This window comes from Saimiri boliviensis, chromosome 21 (genome assembly GCF_048565385.1).
Source record: "Saimiri boliviensis isolate mSaiBol1 chromosome 21, mSaiBol1.pri, whole genome shotgun sequence".
Lineage (NCBI taxonomy): Eukaryota > Metazoa > Chordata > Mammalia > Primates > Cebidae > Saimiri > Saimiri boliviensis.
In genome coordinates, this window is record NC_133469.1 from 25774830 (window position 1) to 25797484 (window position 22655).

The following is a 22655-nucleotide window of genomic DNA, read 5'->3' on the forward strand; positions in this document are numbered from 1 at the left end:
GTTGCTGAACTGGATCTCATCCCATAAAGGGCTCATTAGTAACTTTGAGGGTTTCTGGGTCATTTTGCCTTTTATGGCTATTTTTACGTCTATACAGACGTATAGACATCATGTACATGTATAGACGTATGTACATCATCTGGAATAAACTATATTCCTTTTTCTGATTTAAAAAAATCAGTACATTTTGTGGGGACTCTAACAGCATCGAGCCCTGCAGGCAGTTCACCTTCTCTCTCCAGTGACGCGCAGCCCTGCCTGCATCTTACGCTGTTACTTACTCACCTCTCACCAGTGCTGGACAATTTTGTTTTATTCTCCTGATTTTGAATGGGTAATACACAAACAAGATGGCACCCGAGAACTATGAAAAGCACCTCCCCCTCCTCCATCCTGTCTCCGGGCCTGTTGGTTTCTCTCAGCAGAAGTGACCGAGGATGCTGAGATTTCTGTTCCCTCCCAGCCAGGGTCTGTGTGTAGAAACACGGGGGTCTGTCTGCGTCTCCTTGGGCAACACATTATGTTTCCTTTAGTACATGTACAACCTTACTATTGACAAACAACCCTTTAATTCCTGAGACTGTGACTTCATTTAATCCTGACAGAAACTCTACTATTCCTTTCAGGCAATGGGCCCTGATTGGAGAGGAAGTGTTTGTGGCCTGAAGGTAGGGCTCTAATTTACCAACATAAACTCTAGAGGTCAGTGAAATTTAAATTTAGTAAAACAATGATTAAGAATCAGTATGTAGGCTAGGTGTGGTGGCTCACACCTTCATCCCTGCACTTTGGGAGGCTGAGGCTGTTGCATTGCTTAAGGCCAGGAGTTTGAGACAAGTCTGACCAACGTAGTGCACCTTCACATATCCTAAAACTACATAAATTATCTGGGCCTCATGGCATATTCCTGTAATTCCAGTTACTCAGAAGACTGATGCATGACAATCACTTGTGCCCAAGAGGCAGAGGTTGCAGTGAGCTGGCACTGGGCCACTGCACTCCAGGTGGGGTAACAGAGCGAGACTCTGAGTCAAAAAAAGAAAAAGACAGCATCTCTGTCTCCAAGACCATATTGTTTATTTAAATATAGACATAACTGGGTGCCCCTTACTATATGTAGAAACCTTACACAGTGTCACAACATGGAAGAGGCAAAGCTGGGTCCGGCCTCCCTTACTGATGCTGGGTCTAGGAGCTTAACCACAAAGACGGAGCTTCTTTAACACAGGTACTCTCAAGTAAGCACATCAGTTTGCACTAAATGCACGTGATATAATTCCCAGGAAATGATGCCTACCCACTTCCCTAATTATTCTTTCTATTATTCTTCAATCTGCAGATTTGGGGCCTCCCCAGGGCTTGCTTCAGTCTGAGCTCTGGACAAGGAATCTCATGTTCTGTCACAACCAGATGCATGAGGCCCCTCAGTCCCCACACAGAGGAGGTTCACCCAGGGATGCATAAGTAGCATGTGAGAGACAGAAGAGCTGAGCCTGGCTCTGCCTATGTCCAGTGAGACACCAGCTTCAGGTTCATTTGATGCTGGAGGCTGGTGAGCTGAGAACAGAGGAGACACCAAGTCTTAGAGCACACGGCTTCCTGGAGAGAAATCTGGAGCCTGGAAATGGGTCATACTCCTGAGTGGGGAAGAAACAGGCAGCTCTGGGCACAGCCTTTCATTCCTGGTGGGTTCCTGTTCATCAAGCTGGGCTCCCTGCTCTGATGTCTATCAGGGAACCCCTCTGGCAGGTTCAAGATTTCAGGACTTTACTACAAATAGCAGAGTGGGCAGGCAGGTATGTCATGATTCAGGAGTTCTGTGCACAGCAGTAAGTACTGATGCACATTCACAAGGACCCTCACAGCAGTCTCTTTTGGAGTGGAAGAAATACAGAAAGGCAGAGAGAAACTGAAAGACTCATTGTGTCTGGGCCTAGGACAGCACTGGATGCTGTGGGCTTATCTCTCGGGGGTCTGCAGGAGACCATAGCTAAGAAGCCAGCCCCTGATGTGACCCTGTGTCATCTGCTCACCATTGGGCTCAGCAACTGCATTCTCACAGGAAACTGGGTGCAGCTAGCCTTGCCTTCTTTACCCCACCTGGAAAATGTGTTCATGTGATGGTCAGGACTGAGATCCTTTAAAGGCATGGAAGACAAGGGAAGAGGGCTGATGTGGATGCAGCAGTCATACTACACCCTTTTCTTTACATTAATGTTCATTAATGGAAACTCTGGGGTCATCCAAATCTAATCAACCTAAAAGAGGGGTTATCAGTTGGAGGTGGCCAGAGTGAGAAAAAAAACTGGCTTCCTTGAAAGACCCATTAAAAAAAATAAGAAAATAAAAGAAAGACTCATCAACACAGACACAAACTCTGGGACAAATGGGGTGAGTCACTATAACTGTCACCCCATGTTATCCACAGGAGCCTGAGCCTAGTCCTCTTACCCTATTGCTTCTGATTCTGGTCTATTCCCCTTTGTCCATGAACCCTTGCCTATGTCTGAATCCAGGGTGGTAGGCGAGCATCATCCCAGTCCACATCTATAGAGCAGTAACAGCTACTATGGATTCAAGCAGAGTCCACAGGTGTATCCATGAGGGCCTCTTCTGCTCCCCAACCCTCTCACACAGGTGACTACTGCTGTGACTCTGGCAGAGTGGCCCCTGTCCTCTGAAGGACACAAGGTTTTCCTTTCTCTCTAAACAACGCAAATAGTGGCAGAGGTATGGGTGGGTGTAGAGCAGATAGGCTCTTCTAGATGCAAAGCAGTAAGATTTTGGCTAAAGAAAAATTATTTCACAAAATCCCACACCCTTTCATGACAAAAACACTCAATGAATTGTAACAAAAAGGAAACTACCTTAGCAGAGTAAAGCCCATCTATGAAACTCCCTGAGTTAACGTCATATGCAATCTGAAAAACTGAAGATATTTTCTGTAATTTCAGGAACAAAGCAAGGATGCACACTTTCACCATTTCTTTTGAAAATAGTATGGAAAGACCTAGTCAGAACAGTTAGCCATGAAGAGTAAATAAAAAGAACAGAAATTAGAAATCAAAAAGTAAAATAATCTCTGTTTTCAGACAACATAATCTCATATGTAGAACAACCATAAAACACATACAAAAATAACATACATTTCTGAGCTAAGGAAGCATGTTCTAACCCAATGCAGGGAAGCTAAAATCCATGATAGAAGTTTACGGGAACTGCTCATTGGAATAATCAGTTTAGACAGGAACATAAATGATCTGATGCAGCTAAAAAACACAGCACAAACGCTTTATAAACTATACATACACCAGTATCAATAGCCAGATTAATCAAGTGGAAGAAAGTGTATCAGACACTGAAGGTAAACTTACTGAAATAGGTGTGAAGACAAAATAAGAGAAAAAAGAATGAAAAGAAATAAACAAAGCCTCCAAGAAATATGAGACTATGTGAAAAGACCAAATTTATGATTGACTGGTGTACCTGAAAGTGACAAGGAGAATGCAACCAAGTTGGAAAACACACACCAGAATATTATCCAGAAGAATTTCCCCAACTCAGCAAGACAGGCCAACATTCAAATTCAGGAAATAGAGAGACCACCACTAAGATACTTCTCGAGAAGAGAAACCCCAAGATGCATAGTCGTCAGATTCGCGAAGTTTCAAATGAAGGCAAAAATGTTAAGGGCAGCCAGAGAGAAAGATCAGGTTATCTACAAAGAGAAGCCCATAAGTGTAACAGTGAGAAGCCCATAAGTGTAACAGTGACTGTTTCTGCAGACACCCTATCAGCGAGAGAGACTTGGAGCTAATACTCAACATTTTTAAAGAATAGAATTTTCAAACCAGAATTTCATATCTAGCCCAAATAAGCTCCATAAGTGAAGGAGAAATAACATTCTATACAGATAAGCAAATGCTGAGGGATTCTGTCACCACCAGTCCTGCCTTACAAAAGCTCCTGAAGAAAGCACTAAATATGGAAAGAAAAACCTGGTTCCAGCCGCTGCAAAAACACACCATAATGGAAAATCCAATGATACTATGAAAATACTGTATCAACTAATATGAAAAATAACCAGCTAGCATCATCAGGACACAATCAAATTCATACATAACAATATTAATTTTAAATTTAAATAGGCTAAATGACTCCAACTTAAAAACAAAGACTCAAAAATTGGATAAAGAGTCAAAACCCTTTGGTGTACTGTATTCAGGAGACATATCTCATGTGCAAAGACACACATAGGCTCAAAATAATACAATGGTGAAATATTGACCAAGCAATTACAAAGCAAAAGCAAGCATGGGTTGCAATCTTAGTCTCTGATAAAACAAACTATAAATCAACAAAGATAAAAAATACAAAGAATGGCATTACATAGTGGTAAAGAAATCAATACAACAAGAAGAACTAACTATGCTAAGTATATACATACCAAATACAGGAGTATTCAGATTCAAAACCAAGTTCTTAGAGACCTACAAAGAGATTTAGACTCCCAGACAATAACAGAGGAAGACATTAGCACCCCACTGACAATATTATACAGATCAATGAGATAGAAAATTAACAAGGATAGCCCATTCTTAGAAAACTCCATCATCTCATCCCAAAACATCCTTAAACTGATAAGCAACTTCAGCAAAGTCTCAGGATATGAAATCAATGTGCAAAAATCATAAGCATTCTCACATACCAGAAATAGACAAGCAGAGAGCCAAATCATGAGTGAAGTCCCATTGCCAATTCCTACGAAGATAATAAAATACCTAGGAATACAACTTAAGGGGACATGAAGGACCTCTTCAAGGAGAACTACAAATCACTGCTCAAGGAAATAAGAGAGGACATATACTCAGCTCTGGACCACGTGGACCTAATTAGATATTTACAAAACTCTCCACCACAAATTAAGAGAATATACATTCTTCTCAGTGCCACATAGCACATATTCTAAAACCAACCACATAATTGGAAGTAAAACACTCAGCAAATGCAAAAGAATGGAAATTAGAAGAAAAAGTCTCTCAGACCACTGTACAATCCAATTACCACTCAGGATTAAGAAACTCACTCAAAACCACACAACTGAACAAAAATGGAGCAACCTGCTCCTGAATGACTACTGGGTAAAAATGAAATTAGGGCAGAAATAAAGAAGTTGTTTGAAACCAGTAAGAACAAAGAGACAATGTACCAGAATCTCTGGGACACTGCTAAAGCAGTGTTTAGAGGAAAATTTATAGCACTAAATGCCCACATCGAAAAGCAAGAAAGATCGAAAATTGACACCCTAACATCACAATTAAAAAAACTAGAGAAGCAAGAGCAAACAAATTCAAATGCTAGCAGAAGTTAAGAAATAACCAAGATCAGAGCAGAACTGAAGGAGATTCAGTTCAAAATGCTTCAAAAAAATCAATGAATCCAGAAGCTGGTTTTTAAAGGATTAGCAATATAGATTGACCACTAGCTCAACTAATAAAGAGAAGAATCAAATAGACACAATAAAAAACGACAAACAAGATATCACCACTGATGTCACAAAAATAGAAACTACCATCAGAGAATACACCAAACACCTCTATGCAAATAAACTAGAAAATCTAGAAGAAATGGATAAATTTTTGGATACATACACCCTCCGAAGATTAAACCAGAAAGAAGTTGAATCCCTGAATAGACCAATAACAACTTCTGGAATTGAGGCAGTAATTAATAGGATACAAAGCAAGAAAAAAAAAAAAGGCCCAGGACCAGGCAGATTCAAAGTCAAATTCTACCAGAGGTACAAGAGAGACTGACAACATTCCTTCCAAATCTATTCCAACAACAGAATAGAGAGGCCTCTCTACATCATTATATGAGGCCAGCATCATCGTGATATCAAAATACAGCAGACATATAACAACAACAACATAAATCAGGTCAGTATCCTTGATGAATATCAATGCGAAAATTCTCAGTAATATACTGGCAAACCAAACCCAGCAGCACATCAAAAAGCTTATTTACCACGATCAAGTCAGCTTCATAACTGGGATTCAAGGCTGGTTCAACATACACAAATCAATAAACATAAGTGATTGAATAAAAGCCACAATTGACAAATGGTATGTAATCAAACTAAATAGCTTCTGCATGGTTAAAGAAACTATCATCAGAGTGAACAGGCAACCTACAGAATGGGAGAAAATTTTTGCAAACTACCCATCTCACCAAGGTCTAATATTTAGAATCCACAAGAAACTTAAACAATTGTACAAGAAATAAACAACCCCATCAAAAAATGGGTGATATGAACAGACACTTCTCAAAAGAAGACATTTATGTGTCAACAAACATATAAAAATAGCTCATCATCACTTGTCATTAGAGAAATGAAAATCAAAACCACAATGGATAGCATCTCATACCAGTTAGAATGGCGATTATTAAAATGTCAGAAAATCACAGATGCTGGCGAGGCTGTGGAGAAACAGAAACACTTTTACCCTCTTGATGGGAGGGTAAATTAGTTCAACCAATGTGGACGACAGTGTGGCGATACCTCAGGATCTAACACCAGAAATACTATTTGAGCTCAGTAATTTCATTACCGGGTATATCCCCAAAGGATTGATGATAAATCATTCCACTATAAAGAAAGGTGCACATATATGTTTACTGTATTACTATTTACAAAAGCAGAGATGTGGAACCAACCCAAATGCCATCAAAGACAGACTGGATATAGAAAATGTGGCATATATACAACATGGAATATTATGCAGCCATTAAAAGGAATGAGATTGTGTTCTTTGTAGGGACATGAATAAAGCTGGAAGCCATCATTCTCAGCAAAGTAACACTGGAACAAAATACTGAACACCGCATGTTCTCACTCATAAGTGGGAGTTAAACAATGAGAACATATGGACACAGGGGAGGAACATCACACACCAGGGCCTGTAGAGAACTGGAAGCAAGTAAAGGGAGAGCATTAGGACAAATGCCTAATGCATGCAGGGCTTAAAACCCAGATAGTGGATTGATAGCAGCAGGAAACCACCATGCCACGTGTGTATCTCTGAAACAAACCTGCATAATCTGCACACATGTATCCAAGAACTTAAAGTATAATTAAAAAACAAATTAAAAACTCCCACCAAAAAACTGTTAGAATTAAATAACTATTACATAAACTTGGTAATGTTTCAGTATACAAAATCAACACATAAAACCATCTAATGGCTAGGCATGTTGGCTCATACCTATAATACCAGCACTTTGGGATGCTGAGGTGAAAGAATTGGTGAGGATGAACAGTTCAAGACCAGCATGGGCAATGAAATGAAACCCCGTCGGCACAATAATAATAATAATAATAATAATAATAATATTTTTTAAACAAAAAAGGGTTCTTATATTTGTATACTCAAACAACCAAACAGAAAACAACCAGAAAGGGCACAACTCAAAATAAAATTAACCATTCAATTTACAACAGCATCAGAAAAAATAAAAGAATTAAGAATCAAGAAGGGGAAACACTTTTACAAAGAAAACTATAAAACATTGCTAAATGAAGTTAAAGAATAAAAAATAAGGGGAAAGCAAGCCTTTGTTCATGTATTGGAAAACTTGATATTGTTAAGATATTAATAAAAACCAAAAGAAATCTACAGATTCAATTCAGTCTCTATCAAAATTCAGATAAGTTGTTTCAAAAGTAAAAAAAAAAATTCTAAAATTTATATAGAATATTATCGAATCCCAAATAGTTAAAATAATATTGTAAGAGAAAAATAGTGTGGGAGATTTTACACTGCCTGATTTCAAAACATACTACAAAGCTGTAACAATAAAAATAGAGTGGTACAGACAGACAGACACAGAGATAAATAGAATAGAATTGAGCACAAATAATCTCTCAGTTATATGGTCAAATGATTTTAAACTAGGGTGCCAAGATCATTCAGTAGGGAGAAAACAGAATCTGCAAAAAATGTTTTTGAGAAAACTGTATATCCACAGGCAATCTGGAAATGGAAAAACGACCCAGATAGAAAAGCTACAACTATAAAAATCTTAATAAAAAACACTAGGAAGAAGTTTCACAACATAGGTTTTGCACATAATTTTTTGGATTTAACGCCAAAAGCACAGGAAAACTAGAAAAAGGGGAATACAGATTAATCGGATTTCATCAATTGGAAGCAGGGACACAGACCAGAAGGCCTGGCCGGCCCCACCTCCGCAGAACTCACACTGAAGCCCTGGCTAGAGAGCTGGGCAGCAAATACAACAGCTCGACCCCATCCAGGAGGATCCAGCTGGGGGAGGAGAGACGCCATGGGGAAGGCGGGGCCGCTCTCACCTGCAGACAGACTCCAGGGAAGGACCACCCACCCGGCCCCTGACCGACCCGAGAGCCCGGCGGCGCCCTCTGCAGGCCAGAAACGATACAGCTCCGACCTCAGCAGAAAAAAACGACCACTCAGACTCCTCCTGAAATCACCAACTTCAAAGATCAAAGGGAGACAAATCCGCGAAGATGGGGAAAAAACAAGCACAAAAAGGATGAAACCACCAAAGAACAGAACATCTCTTCTTCTCTCAGAGATCACAACTCCTCACCATCAAGGGAACAAAAAAAGACAGAGGATGAATCTGACAAATTGACAGAAGCAGGCTTCAGAAGTTGGGTCATAACAAACTTCTCTGAGTTAAAAGACCATGTTCTAACCCAAAGCAAAGAAACTAAGAACCTTGAAAAAAGATGAGACGAAATGCTAACTAGAATAACCAGCTTAGAGAAGAACATAAACGACTTGACGGAGCTGAAAAACACATCACGAGAACTTCGAGAGGCATACACAAGTTTCAGCAGCCGAATCGATCAAGAAGAAAGGATATCAGAGATAGAAGATAAAATCAATGAAATAAAATGAGAAGGCAAGATCAGAGAAAAAAGAGTGAAACAAAATGAACAAAGCCTCCAAGAACTATGGGATTATGCATATCACCTGAACCCAGGGATATTCAGGTCAGGCTCATATTCCATTGGTTCTCTTGTAGTCTTTTCTTCTTCCTTCCTCTGTGATTCCACCAAATCATCTCTTCCTGGACCCTGGAGGGCAGCAGGGCCTCTGTGGACTCTAACCCAGGGATTAAGAAAATAGAAGAGGACTCTGGTGCCCCTCCTATGCCATTGTTTTTATCAGGATCAACTTCAAAAGGTAGAGATTAGGCTTTCTAGATTAACACAGCATTTCCAACACTGAGCTCTATGCCCAGTGAAAGATACATGCTTAATGACTATTTGACAAAGACCTACCTCTTATTACATGGGGTACATTCTACTGGCCCCAGGACAGGGCTGAACTGGGAGAGGTAGCTGTGGACCTGCTCGTCTCTCTGCCCTCACCCTAAAAGAGCATTCACGGGCAGGGAGGGGACCATGGGCGACCTTCTCCTGTATGTGAGACACTGCTCAGCCTGGGCACACAACCCAGATGATGATGACTGCAATCCTGGGGCAGTAGAGAACACAGATTTACCAGAATAACCACCTGGGAATGTGCACTGGGCATCCTAGAGGAAACAGCTCCCTTTCAACTCAGTGCTGCAGGATCACAGAGGAAGGAGAGCTCTGGCCACCAGGGAGGAGCCACATGAGAGGAAAGGTCCCAGTGTGGGAAGTGAGTTCATGAAGGTCAGTCCCTGCTCGGAGTTTCATTCTGACCTATGAGGATGTTGTGTAGTCACCACCTGAGTCCTCTACAATAAACAGTGAGAGCTCCACGAACAGATTCGCCTCTGAGGGGCCGAGTAAAGTATGAGGACAGTCCTGAGGTCACAGGGAGAGGATACAGGCACCACCTGGCCTGACCCAGAGAGGGGACAGAGAACAGAACAGCAGGGAGGCAGTGGTGTCTCTGAGAGGCTCTGGTCACCTTGTAAATGGTTTGTTTTGGTCTGGACACCAGGAGGCGCTTGAGAACCATTCCTGAGAAGACTGGGGGTGATTAGAGCAGAACCAGCCACCTGCCCTGCCTGGTGTCCTCTTCTCAGGGCTCACAGCTGCATCCTCCCTACCCGTTAGGACCACAATACCCCACCCCTGCCACTCCCTGACATCGTAAGGTATAGGGACCTTACCTAGGGCCCAGGGTGGGATTAGAGAGCTGGGGGTTTTGATTTGCATGGATGGAACCTCCCACTCTCAGATATGAAGAGGGGCAGGGAGACATTTGGGGAAGCTCTGCTTCAGCTGTGGCACAGAAGGCAGCACTCAGGACAATCTCCAGCATGGCCTGGGCTCCTCTCCTCCTCACTGTCCTGGCTCACTGCACAGGTGACTGGATGGGGTCCAGGGGAGGGGCCCTGGGAAGCCTATGGATTCTTGCTTTCTCCTCTTGTCTCTACACCCAGAATGATGATGCCTGTGTGTCTCCCACTTCCAGGATGCTGGGCCCAGTCTGTGCTGACTCAGCCACCCTCAGTGTCTGGGAACCCTGGGCAGAGGGTCACCATCTCCTGTTCTGGAAGCAGCTCCAACATCGGGGGGTATAACGTGCACTGGTACCAGCAGCTTCCAGGAACGGCCCCGAAACTTCTCATCTATGGTAATAATCAGCGACCCTCAGGGGTTTCTGACCGATTCTCTGGCTCCAAGTCAGGCAACTCAGCCTCACTGACCATCACTGGACTCCAGTCTGCAGATGAGGCTGATTATTATTGCCAGTCATATGACAGCAACCTGAATGCTCACACAGTGCTCCAGGCCCAGGGGGAAGTGAGACAAGAAATCCCTTTCTCCTCTGCCAAGAGGCTGAGCGCTAAACAGCGGCTGCTCAGTCATGGCCTGTGGCTTCTGCTGCTGCTGCTTACCCCATGGTCCAGGCATCCAGAGCCCTGCCTGGGAGTAGACACTTCTCTTTTCTTGTGTTCTGAGAATCAGACACAGCACCTCCTTCCTAGGAACAGGGCCTTCAGGAAACAAAACGTTCTGTTCCCTGCACCTTGGGACATGGTGTCTGCACTGAAGTCCCGGGATGATGCTGCTGTTCCAGCTGTGTCACCTCAGACCCACCTTTTATGCGGAACCTGTGTCTGCATCATGCTCATTTCCTGATTTCCAGAAGTCCCCAGACTGGTGGCTCTCTCTCCCTTCTCCTCAGGGTGAATCCCTTTGCTTCTTTTCTCCTCAGCCTATTCTCTTTAATAAAATTCTTTCCAAGAAGGAATAATGTACATATAATAAACCCCCAATATTTACATTATATTATTACACCCATTTTCAGATCTGTCTGGATCCCTGAAAACATCACCACCGCCAGCTATGCAACCTGTGTCCAACCCCAGCAGCTGCTGCTCACCCTTTGCCATCTCCCTCTCTCCCCCAAAGCCCTGCCAGGAAGCCACAGATCTTTCTCTATCACTACTGCTTGGTTTTCATGTTGGGGAATGTCAGCATTATCAAACATTATCTTCCCATTTGTTCAGGCTTCTTTCCCTCCGCACACTTCTGAGACTCTCCCTGTTGTTGCTGAATTGCATCTCATCCCATAAAGGGCTCATTAGTACCTTTGAGGGTTTCTGGGTCATTTTGCCTTTTATGGCTATTTTTACGTTTGTATAGACACATGTACATCATCTGGAATAAATTATATTCCTTTTTCTGATTTAAAAAAATCAGTACATTCTGTGGGGACTCTAACAGCATCGAACCCTGCAGGCAGTTCACCTTCTCTCTCCAGTGACGCGCAGCCCTGCCTGCATCTTACGCTATTACTTACTCACCTCTCACCAGTGATGGACAACTTTGTTTTATTCTCCTGATTTTGAATGGGTAATATACAAACAAGATGGCACACGAGAACTATGAAAGCACCTCCCCCTCCTCCATCCTGTCTCCAGGCCTGTTGGTTTCTCTCAGCAGAAGTGACCGAGGATGCTGATATTTCTGTTCCCTCCCAGCCAGGGTCTGTGTGTAGAAACACGGGGGTCTGTCTGCGTCTCTTTGGGCAACACATTATGTTTCCTTTAGTACTCGTACAACCTTACTATTGACAAACAACCCTTTAGTTCCTGAGACTGTAGCTTCATTTAATCCTGACAGAAACTCTACTATTCCTTTCAGGCAATGGGCCCTGATTGGAGAGGAAGTGTTTGTGGCCTGAAGGTAGGATTCTAATTTATCAACATAAACTCTAGAGGTCAGTGAAATTTAAATTTAGTAAAACAATGACTAAGAATGAATATGCAGGCTAGGTGTGGTGGCTCACACCTTCATCCCTGCACTTTGGGAGGCTGAGGCTGTTGCATTGCTTAAGGCCAGGAGTTTGAGACAAGTCTGACCAACGTAGTGCACCTTCACATATCCTAAAACTACAAAAATTATCTAGGCCTCATGGCATATTCCTGTAATTCCAGTTACTCAGAAAACTGATGCATGACAATCACTTGTGCCCAAGAGGCGGAGGTTGCAGTGAGCTGGCACTGGGCCACTGCACTCCAGGTGGGGTAACAGAGCGAGACTCTGAGTCAAAAAAAGAAAAAGACAGCATCTCTATCTCCAAGACCATATTGTTTATTTAAATATAGACATAACTGGGTGCCCCTTTCTATATGTGGAAACCTTACACAGTGTCACAACATGGGAGAGGCTAAGCTGGGTGCAGCCTCCCTTACTGATGCTGGGTCTAGGGGCTTAACCACAAAGACGGAGCTTAACACAGGTACTCTCAAGTAAGCACATTAGTTTGCACTAAACGCACGTGATATAATTCCCAGGAAATGATGCCTACCCACTTCCCTAATTATTCATTCTATTAGTCTTCAATCTGCAGATTTGGGGCCTCCCCAGGGGTTGCTTCAGTCTGAGCTCTGGACAAGGAATCTCATGTTCTGTCACAACCAGATGCATGAGGCCCCTCAGTCCCCACACAGAGGGCATTCACCGAGGGATGCATAAGTAGCATGTGAGACACAGGTGAGCTCAGCCTGGCTCTGCCTATGTCCAGTGAGAGACCAGCTTCAGGTTCATTTGATGCTGGAGGCTGGTGAGCTGAGAACAGAGGAGACACCAAGTCTTAGAGCACACGGCTTCCTGGAGAGAAATCTGGAGCCTGGAAATGGGTCATACTCCTGAGTGGGGAAGAAACAGGCAGCTCTGGGCACAGCCCTTCATTCCTGGTGGGTTCCTGTTCATCAAGCTGGGCTCCCTGCTCTGATGTCTATCAGGGAACCCCTCCGGCAGGTTCAAGATTTCAGGACTTTACTACAAATAGCAGAGTGGGCAGGCAGGTATGTCATGATTCAGGAGTTCTGTGCACAGCAGTAAGTACTGATGCACATTCACAAGGACCCTCACGGCAGTCTCTTTTGGAGTGGAAGAAATACAGAAAGGCAGAGAGAAACTGAAAGACTCAGTGTGTCTGGGCCTGGGACAGCACTGGATGCTGTGGGCTTATCTCTGGGGGGTCTGCAGGTGACCATAGCTAAGAAGCCAGCCCCTGATGTGACCCTGTGTCATCTGCTCACCATTCACTGGGCTCAGCAGCTGCATTCTCACAGGAAACTGGATGCAGCTAGCCTGGCCTTCTTCACCCCACCTGGAAAATGTGTTCATGTGACCATCAGGACTGAGATCCTTTAAAGGTATGGGAGACAAGGGAAGAGGGCTGATGTGGCTGAAGCAGTCATTCCACACCCTTTTCTCTAATTAAAGTTCATTAACGGAAATTCTGGGGCCATCCAAATCTAATCAGCCTAAAAGAGGGGTTATCAGCTGCAGGTGGTCAGAGTCAGAAAAAGTACTGGCTTTCTTGAAAGACTAATTAAATAATAATAATAATAAAAAAGACTCATCAACACAGACACAAACTCTGGGACAAATAGGGTGAGTCACTATAACTGTCACCCCATGTTATCCACAGGAGCCTGAGCCTAGTCCTCTTACCCTATTGCTTCTGATTCTGGTCTATTCCCCTTTCTCCATGAACCCTTGCCTATGTCTGAATCCAGGGTGGTGGGCGAGCATCATCCCAGTCCACAACTATAGAGCAGTAACAGCTACTATGGATTCAAGCAGAGTCCACAGTTGTATCCATGAGGGCCTCTTCTGCTCCCCACCCTCTCACACAGGTGACTACTGCTGTGAATCTGGCAGAGTGGCCCCTGTCCTCTGAAGGATACAAGGTTTTCCTTTCTCTCTAAACACATATAGTGGAAGACGTATGGGTGGGTGTAGAGCAGATTGGCTCTTCCAGATGCAAAGCACTAAGACTGTGGCTACAAGAAAATTATTTTACAAAATCCCACACCCTTTCATGACAAATCAATTGTAACTAAAAGGAAACTATCTTAGGAGAGTAAATCCCATCTATTAAACTCCCTCAGTTAACATCATACGCAATCTGAAGAATGGAAGATATTTTCTGTAATTTCAGGAACAAAGCAAGGATGCACACTTTCACCACTTCTTTTCCAAATAGTATGGAAAGACTTAGTCAGAAGAGTTAGCAATGAAGAAGAAATAAAGAGAACAGAAATTAGAAATGAAAAAGTAAAATGATCTCTGTTGTCAGACAACATAATCTCATATATAGAAGAACAATAAAGCACATACCTAAATAACATACATTTTTGAGCTAAGGAAGCATGTTTTAACCCAATGCAGGGAAGCTAAGAAGCTTGATAGAAGTTTACAGGAACTGCTCATTGGAATAATCAGTTTAGACAGGAACATAAGTGATCTGATGCAGCTAAAAAACACAGCACAAAAACTTTGTAAAGTATAAATACACAAGTATCAATAGCCAAATTAATCAAGTGGAAGAAAGTGTATCAGTCACTGAAGATAAACTTACTGAAATAGGTGTGAAGACAAGATAAGAGAAAAAACAATGAAAAGAAATAAACAAAGCCTCCAAGAAATATTAGACTATGTGAAAAGACCAAACTTACGACTGACTGGTGTACCTCAAAGTGACGAGGAGAATGCAACCAAGTTGGAAAACACACATCACAATATTATCCAGGAGAATTTCCCCAACTCAGCAAGACAGGCCAACATTCAAATTCAGGAAACAGAGAGAACACCACTAAGATACTTCTTGAGAAGAGAAACCCCAAGATGCATAGTCGTCAGATTCTCCAATTTTTAAATGAAGGATAAAATGTTCAGGGCAGCCAGAGAGAAAGATCAGGTCATCTACAAAGAGAAGCCCGTAAGTGTAACAGTGACTGTTTCTGCAGAAATCCAACCAGCCAGAAAGACTTGGAGCTAATATTCAACACTTTAAAAAAAAAGAATTTTCAAACCAGAATTTTATATCTAGCCCAACTCAGCTTCTTAAGTGAAGGAGAAATATAATCCTATACAGATAAGCAAATGCCGAGGGATTTTGTCACCACGAGTCCTGCCTTACAAGAGCTCCTGAAGAAAGCACTAAATATGGACAGAAAAAACTGGTTCCAGCCACTGCAAAAACACACCATAATGGAAAAACCAATGACGCTATGAAAATACTGTATCAACCAATCGGAAAAATAACCAGCTAGCATCATCATGACAGTATAAAATTTATACATAATAATATTCATTTTAAATTTAAATAGGCTAAATGCCTCCAATTAAAAAACACAGATTCACAAATTAGATAGAGTCAAGACCCTTTGGTGTACTGTATGCAGGAGACACATCTCATGTGCAAAGACACACATAGGTTCAAAATAAAACAGTGGTGAAATATTGACCAAGCTAAAGCACAGCGAAAGAATGCAGGGGTTGCAATCTTAGTCTCTAATGAAACAAACCATAATCCAACAAAGATAAAAAATACAAAGAATGGCATTACATAATGGTAAAGAAATCAATGCAACAAGAAGAACTAACTATGCTAAGTACATAGGTACCCAATACAGGAGCCCTCAGATTCAAAAACCAACTTCTTAGAGACCTACAAAGAGACTTAGACTCCCAAACAATAATAGTGGAAGACATCAGCACCCCACTGTCAATATTATACAGATCAATGAGACAGAAAATTAACAAGGATATTCCATTCTTCGAAAGCCCCATCATCTCATCCCAAAACCTCCTTAAACTGATAAGCAACTTCAGCAAAGTTTCAAGATAAGAAATCAGTGTTGAAAAATCACAAGCATTCTCACATACCAGAAATAGACAAGCAGAGAGCCAAATCATGAGTGAAGTCCCATTGCCAATTCCTACAAAGATAATAAAATACCTAGGAATACAACTTACAAGGGACATGAAGGACCTCTTCAAGGAGAACTACAAATCACTGCTCAAGGAAATAAGAGAGGACATATACTCAGCTCTGGACCACGTGGACCTAATTAGATATTTACAAAACTCTCCACCACAAATTAAGAGAATATACATTCTTCTCAGTGCCACATAGCACATATTCTAAAACCAACCACATAACTGGAAGTAAAACACTCAGCAAATGCAAAAGAATGGAAATTATAAGAAAAAGTCTCTCAGACTACTCTACAATCAAATTACCACTTAGGATTAAGAAACTCACTGAAAACCACACAACTGAACAAAAATGCAGCAACCTGCTCCTGAATGACTACTGGGTAAAAAATGAAATTAGGGCAGAAATAAAGAAGTTGTTTGAAACCAATAAGAACAAAGAGACAATGTACCAGAATCTCAGGGATACTGCTAAAACAGTGTTTAGAGGAAAATTTATAGCACTAAATGCCCACATCAAAAAACAAGAAAGATCTAAAATTGACACCCTAACATCACAATTAAAAAAAACTAGAGAAGCAAGAGCAAACAAATTCAAAAGCTAGCAGAAGATAAGAAATAACCAAGATCAGGGCAGAACTGAAGAAGATTGAAACACAAAAAAACCTTTCAAAAAAATCAATGAATCCAGAAGCTGGTTTTTAAAAGATTAGCAATATTGATTGACCACAAGCTCAACTAATAAAGAGAAAAATCAAATAGACACAATAAAAAATGACAAATAAGATATCACCACTGAGACCACAAAAATAGAAACTACCATCAGAGAATACACCAAACACCTTTATGCAAATAAACTAGAAAATCTAGAAGAAATGGATAAATTTTTGGACACATACACCCTCCAAAGACTAAACCAGAAAGAAGTTGCATCCCTCAATAGACCAATAACAAGTTCTGGAATTGAGGCAGTAATTAGTAGCTTACAAAAAAAAAAAAAAAAAAGCCCAGGACCAGATTCACAGCCAAATTCTACCAGAGGTACAAAGAGAGGCTGATACCATTCCTTCCGAATCTATTCCAAACAATAGAAAAAGAGAGACTTCTCTCTACATCATTATATGAGGCCAGCATCATCCTGATATCAAAATACAGCAGAGATATAACAACAACAACAAAAAATCAGGTCAGTAGGTCAGTATACTTGATGAATATCAATGCGAATATTCTCAGTAATATACTGGCAAACCGAATCCAGCAGCACATCAAAAAGCTTATTCACTACGATCAAGTCAGCTTCATTACTGGGATGCAAGGCTGGTTCAACATACACAAATCAATAAACATAATCTGTCACATAAACAGAACCAAAGATAAAAATCACAAGATTATCTCAATAAATGCAGAAAAGGCCTTTGATAAAATTCAACGTCTTTTTCTTCCGAAAACTCTCAATAAACTAGGTGTTGATGGAACCTATCTCAAAATCATAAGAGCTATTTATGACAAACCTCTAGCCAATATATTACTGAATGGGCAAAAGCTGGAAGCATTCCCTTTGAAAATCAGCACCAGAAGAGGATGCCCTCTCTCACCACTCCTATTCAACATATTATTGGAAGTTCTGGCCAGGGCAATCAGGCAAGAAAAATATAAACGGTGTTTGTATAGGAAGGGAGGAAGTCTAATTGTCTCTGTTTGCAGATAACATGATTATATACTTAGAAAACCCAATCATCTCAGCCCCAAAACTCTTTAAACTAATAAGCAAATTCAGCAAAGTGTCAGGATACAAAAATCAATGTGTAAAAATCACAAGGATTTCTACACAACAGAAATAAGACAAGCAGAGAGCCAAATTCTAAGTGAACTCTCATTCCCACTTGCTACAAACAAAATAAAATACGTAGGAACACAACGTACAAGGGATGTGAAGGACCTGTTCAAGGAGAACTACAAACTACTGAAGGAAATAAAAGAGAACAAAAACAAATGGAAAAACATTCCATTCTCAGGGATAGAAAGAATTGATATTATAAAAATGGTCATATGGCCCAAAGTATTTACAGATTCAATGTTATCCCCATCAAAATACCACTGACATTCTTTGCAGAAGTAGAAAAATTGTTACCACTTGTCATTAGAGAAATGAAAATAAAAAGCACAATGAGATACCATTTCATGCCAGTTAGAATGGCGATTATTAAAAAGTCAGAAAATCACAGATGCTGGCGAGGCTGTGGAGAAACAGAAACACTTTTACACTCTTGATGGGAGGGTAAATTAGTTCAACCAATGTGGACGACAGTGTGGCGATACCTCAGGATCTAACACCAGAAATACTATTTGAGCTCAGTAATTTCATTACTGGGCATATATCCAACGGATTGATTATAAATCATTCCACTAAAAAGACATGTGCACATGTATGTTTATTGTATTACTATTTACAAAAGCAAAGACTTGGAACCAACCCAAATGCCATCAATGACAGACAGGATATAGAAAATGTGGCATATATACAACATGGAATATTATGCAGCCATTAAAAGGAATGAGTTCCTGTTCTTTGTAGGGACATGAATAAAGCTGGAAGCCATCATTCTCGGCAAAGTAACACTGCAACAAAATACTGGACACTGCACATTCTCACTCACAAGTGGGACTTAAACAATGAGAACATATGGATACAGGGGAGGAACATCACACACCAGGGCCTGTAGAGAGTTGGGAGAAAGTAAAGGGAGAGCATTAGAACTAATGGCTAATGCATGCAGGGCTTACAACCCAGATAATGGATTGATAGCAGCAGGAAACCACCATGGCACATGTATATCTCTGAAACAAACATGCATAATCTGCACACATGTATCCAAGAACTTAAAGTATAACTAAAAAACAAATTTAAAACTCCCACTAAAAAACTGTTAGAATTAAATAACTATTAAATAAATTTGGTAATGTTTCAGGATACAAAATCAACACATAAAACCATCTTATGGCTAGGCATGTTGGCTTTTATCTATAATTTCAGCACTTTGGGAAGCTGAGGTGAAAGAATTGGTGAGGATGAACAGTTGAAGACTAGCATGGGCAATGAAATGAAACCCTGTCTCTACAATAATAATAATAATATAATAATTTTTAAACAAAAAAGCGTTCTTATATTTGTATACTCAAACCACCAAACAGAAAACAACCAGAAAGGCACAACTCAAAATAAAATTAACCATTCAATTTACAACAGCATTAGAAAAAATAAAATAATTAAGAATCAAGAAGGGGAAACACTTTTATAAGGAAAACTATATAACATTGCTAAATCAAATTAAAGAATAAAAAATAAGGGGAGAGCAAACCTTTGTTCATGTATTGGAAAACTTGATATTGTTAAGATATTAATAAAAACCAAAAGAAATCTACAGATTCATTACAATCTCTATCAAAATTCCAATAACCATTTTTTCAAAAGTAAAAAAAAGTTAATTCTAAAATTTATATAGAATATCATGGAATCCCAAATAGCCAAAATCATCTTGTAAGAGAAGAATAGTGTGGGAGATTTTACACTGCCTGATTTCAAAACATACTACAAAGCTGTAACAATAAAAACAGAGTGGTACAGACAGACAGACACAGAGACAAATAGAATAGAATTGAGCACAAATAATCTCGCAGTTATATGGTCAAATGATTTTAAACTAGGGTGCCAAGATCATTCAGTAAGGAGAAAACAGACTCTGCAAAAAATGTTTTTGGGAAAACTGTATATCCACAGGCAATCTGGAAATGGAAAAACTACCCAGATAGAAAAGCCACAACTATAAAAATCTTAATAAAAAACACTAGGAAGAAGTTTCACAACATAGGTTTTGGAAATACTTTTTTGGATTTAACGCCAAAAGCACAGGAAAACTAGAAATAGGGGAATAAAGATTAATTGGATTTCATCGAATTGTAAAACTTATGTACCTCAAAGGACGCTATCAGTAGCGGGGCGCCAAGATGGCCCAAAGAGGCCAGCACAGGAATGTAGCTCCCAGCAAATGAGGCGCAGAGGGTTGGGGACTTCACCATTGCTAACGAGGTGTCGCGTTCGTTTCTGTGGGACTGAAAGGGCTCGGAAAATAGACCCAGGGAAGGGGCCACAGGACGAGAGCCGCCCAGGGGGGCAAATCAAGACCGGGGGGTGGGGTGGGGTCGCGTCCCCACCTGAAACGTGCAGCTGGCTTGGAGGGTCGGGGACTTAACCCCCTCCGTGCTCCAAATCGGATCCTGTGCTTACCTCATCCCTCCTGCAGCCCATGGTGGACGAGAGCCCTGCCCGACGTTGGGCGCCGCGGGCCGTCGATGCAAATCCGAGCAGCAGCTGCCGCTGGGCATGGCAAGTTGTCACAGGGACCGGGGCGGGGTGTGGACCAACGCCAGGGGACAGACCGTCCCACAGAGGGAGGCCGAGTTGGAAGCAGGGACACAGACCAGAAGGCCTGGCCGGCCCCACCTCCGCAGAACTCACACTGAAGCCCTGGCTAGAGAGCTGGGCAGCAAATACAGCAGCTCGACCCCATCCAGGAGGATCCAGCTGGGGGAGGAGAGGCGCCATGGGGAAGGCGGGGCCGCTCTCACCTGCAGACAGACTCCAGGGAAGGACCACCCACCCGGCCCCTGACCGACCCGAGAGCCCGGCGGCGCCCTCTGCAGGCCAGAAACGATACAGCTCCGACCTCTGCAGAAAAAAACGGCCACTCAGACGACTCCTGAAATCACCAACTTCAAAGATCAAAGGGAGACAAATCCACCAAGATGGGGAAAAAAACAAGCGCAAAAAGAATGAATCCACCAAAGAACAGAACACCTCTTCTCCTCCCAGAGATCACAACTCCTCACCATCAAGGGAACAAAAAAAGACAGAATGAATCTGACGATTGACAGAAGCAGGCTTCAGAAGGTGGGTAATAACAAACTTCTCTGAGTTAAAAGACCATGTTCTAATCCAATGCATAATCCCATAGTTCCTGGAGGCTTTGCTCATTTTTTTTTTCACTCTTTTTTCTCTACTCTTGCCTTCTTGTTTTATTTCATTGGTTTGATCTTCTATCTCTGGTATCCTTTCTTCTGCTTGATCAATTTGGCTGTTGAAACCTGTGTATGCCTCTCGAAGTTCTCGTGCTGTTTTTCAGCTCCATCAAGTCGTTTATGTTCTTCTCTACGCTGGCTATTCTAGTCAGCATTGCGTCTAACCTTTTTTCAAGGTTCTTAGTTTCTTTGCATTGGGTTAGAACAGACCTCAGTGCGTGATGTCCCCTTCCTGTGTCCATGTTTTCTCATTGTTCAACACCTGCCTATGAATGAGAACATGCGGTGTTTGATTTTTTTTTTTTGTTCTTGTGTCAGTTGAAATGTGGTCACTTTCTACTGAGCAAAAGCACTGAGGGTCAGGGCAGAGTTTAGCAAAAGGAATGATACCCCTGTACACGGAAGGGGCTGCTGTTAAAGCTCACGATCAAACATCCCCAGAAATAGGTCAGAATCCATGAGAAGGGAGGTGTCAAGGGTTAGGCTCCTGATTTGGGGGCACAGTGATTTGTGGTGTGTGCAGCCCTGATTTGGGGGTCCAGGGAAGTCAGGGCTGAGGCCCAGCAGAGGCAAGAGGGTTTTGAGGTATTATTATAAGGGTCATGGTGCCTGTGCTTACCTTGGCGATGGGTGAGAGTAAAGGTCAATTAAAAAGCTAGAAAGCAGTGGAAAATCAGGGTTCTGTATCTGACTGAGGGCAGGAGGCCCAGCCCCATCTGAGGCATTCTTATCCACCCACTCTCTACCTTTTTCCCCCCGTCTCCTTCCAAGGAAAGGCTTCCACGCTATGGTGTCTGTGCTGCTCTTTTCCATCACAAACAGAGCAGGAGGGAGGTTATCTACGACTAAGTTTCTTCCTCATACTCAGTTTTCTGGTTCTCCTTAGGAATTCTTCTGGAGAATGGGAATATTTTTTTATTTCTGCCCTTCAGTAAGATTCCAGCCATTCATTAGTCCAAGGAGACTGACTGCCTCCTGTTGACACAGGGTTATTTACAGCATACATTGTCAAAAAACAATGTCAACTTCAGAACAATTCAATGAATTCTTCAGAATTAGAGAAATGAATGTCTCTCAGCTGTCAGGCACGGGCTTCAAATCCTCAGGGTGACTAACTTGTCAGGGTGGGGTCAGCCACATGAAGACATTTTATTACAGCTGGTGGCTTTATTTGCGGTGTTTCCACTGCTGATATCCAAGCTACCTGAGAACAAGGATTGTCCATTGCTATAGTTTTTGTTTTCTTTCTTGTCGTTACTGTATCTACAGAGCCCAAAACACTGCCTTGAACTGAAGACCAACTGCATCTATGTTTGTTAAATAATACGTGAGTTCACCTACATTGGAA

The 22655-nt window shown here is 41.7% G+C and overlaps 1 protein-coding gene across 1 annotated transcript in view; it reads right to left on the minus strand.

The window, feature by feature from the left end:
- Positions 1–22655, minus strand: part of LOC101043545 (DNA topoisomerase 3-beta-1) — a 270953-nt gene that overhangs the window by 147831 nt on the left and 100467 nt on the right. The gene's annotated exons all lie outside the window — the stretch shown is intronic.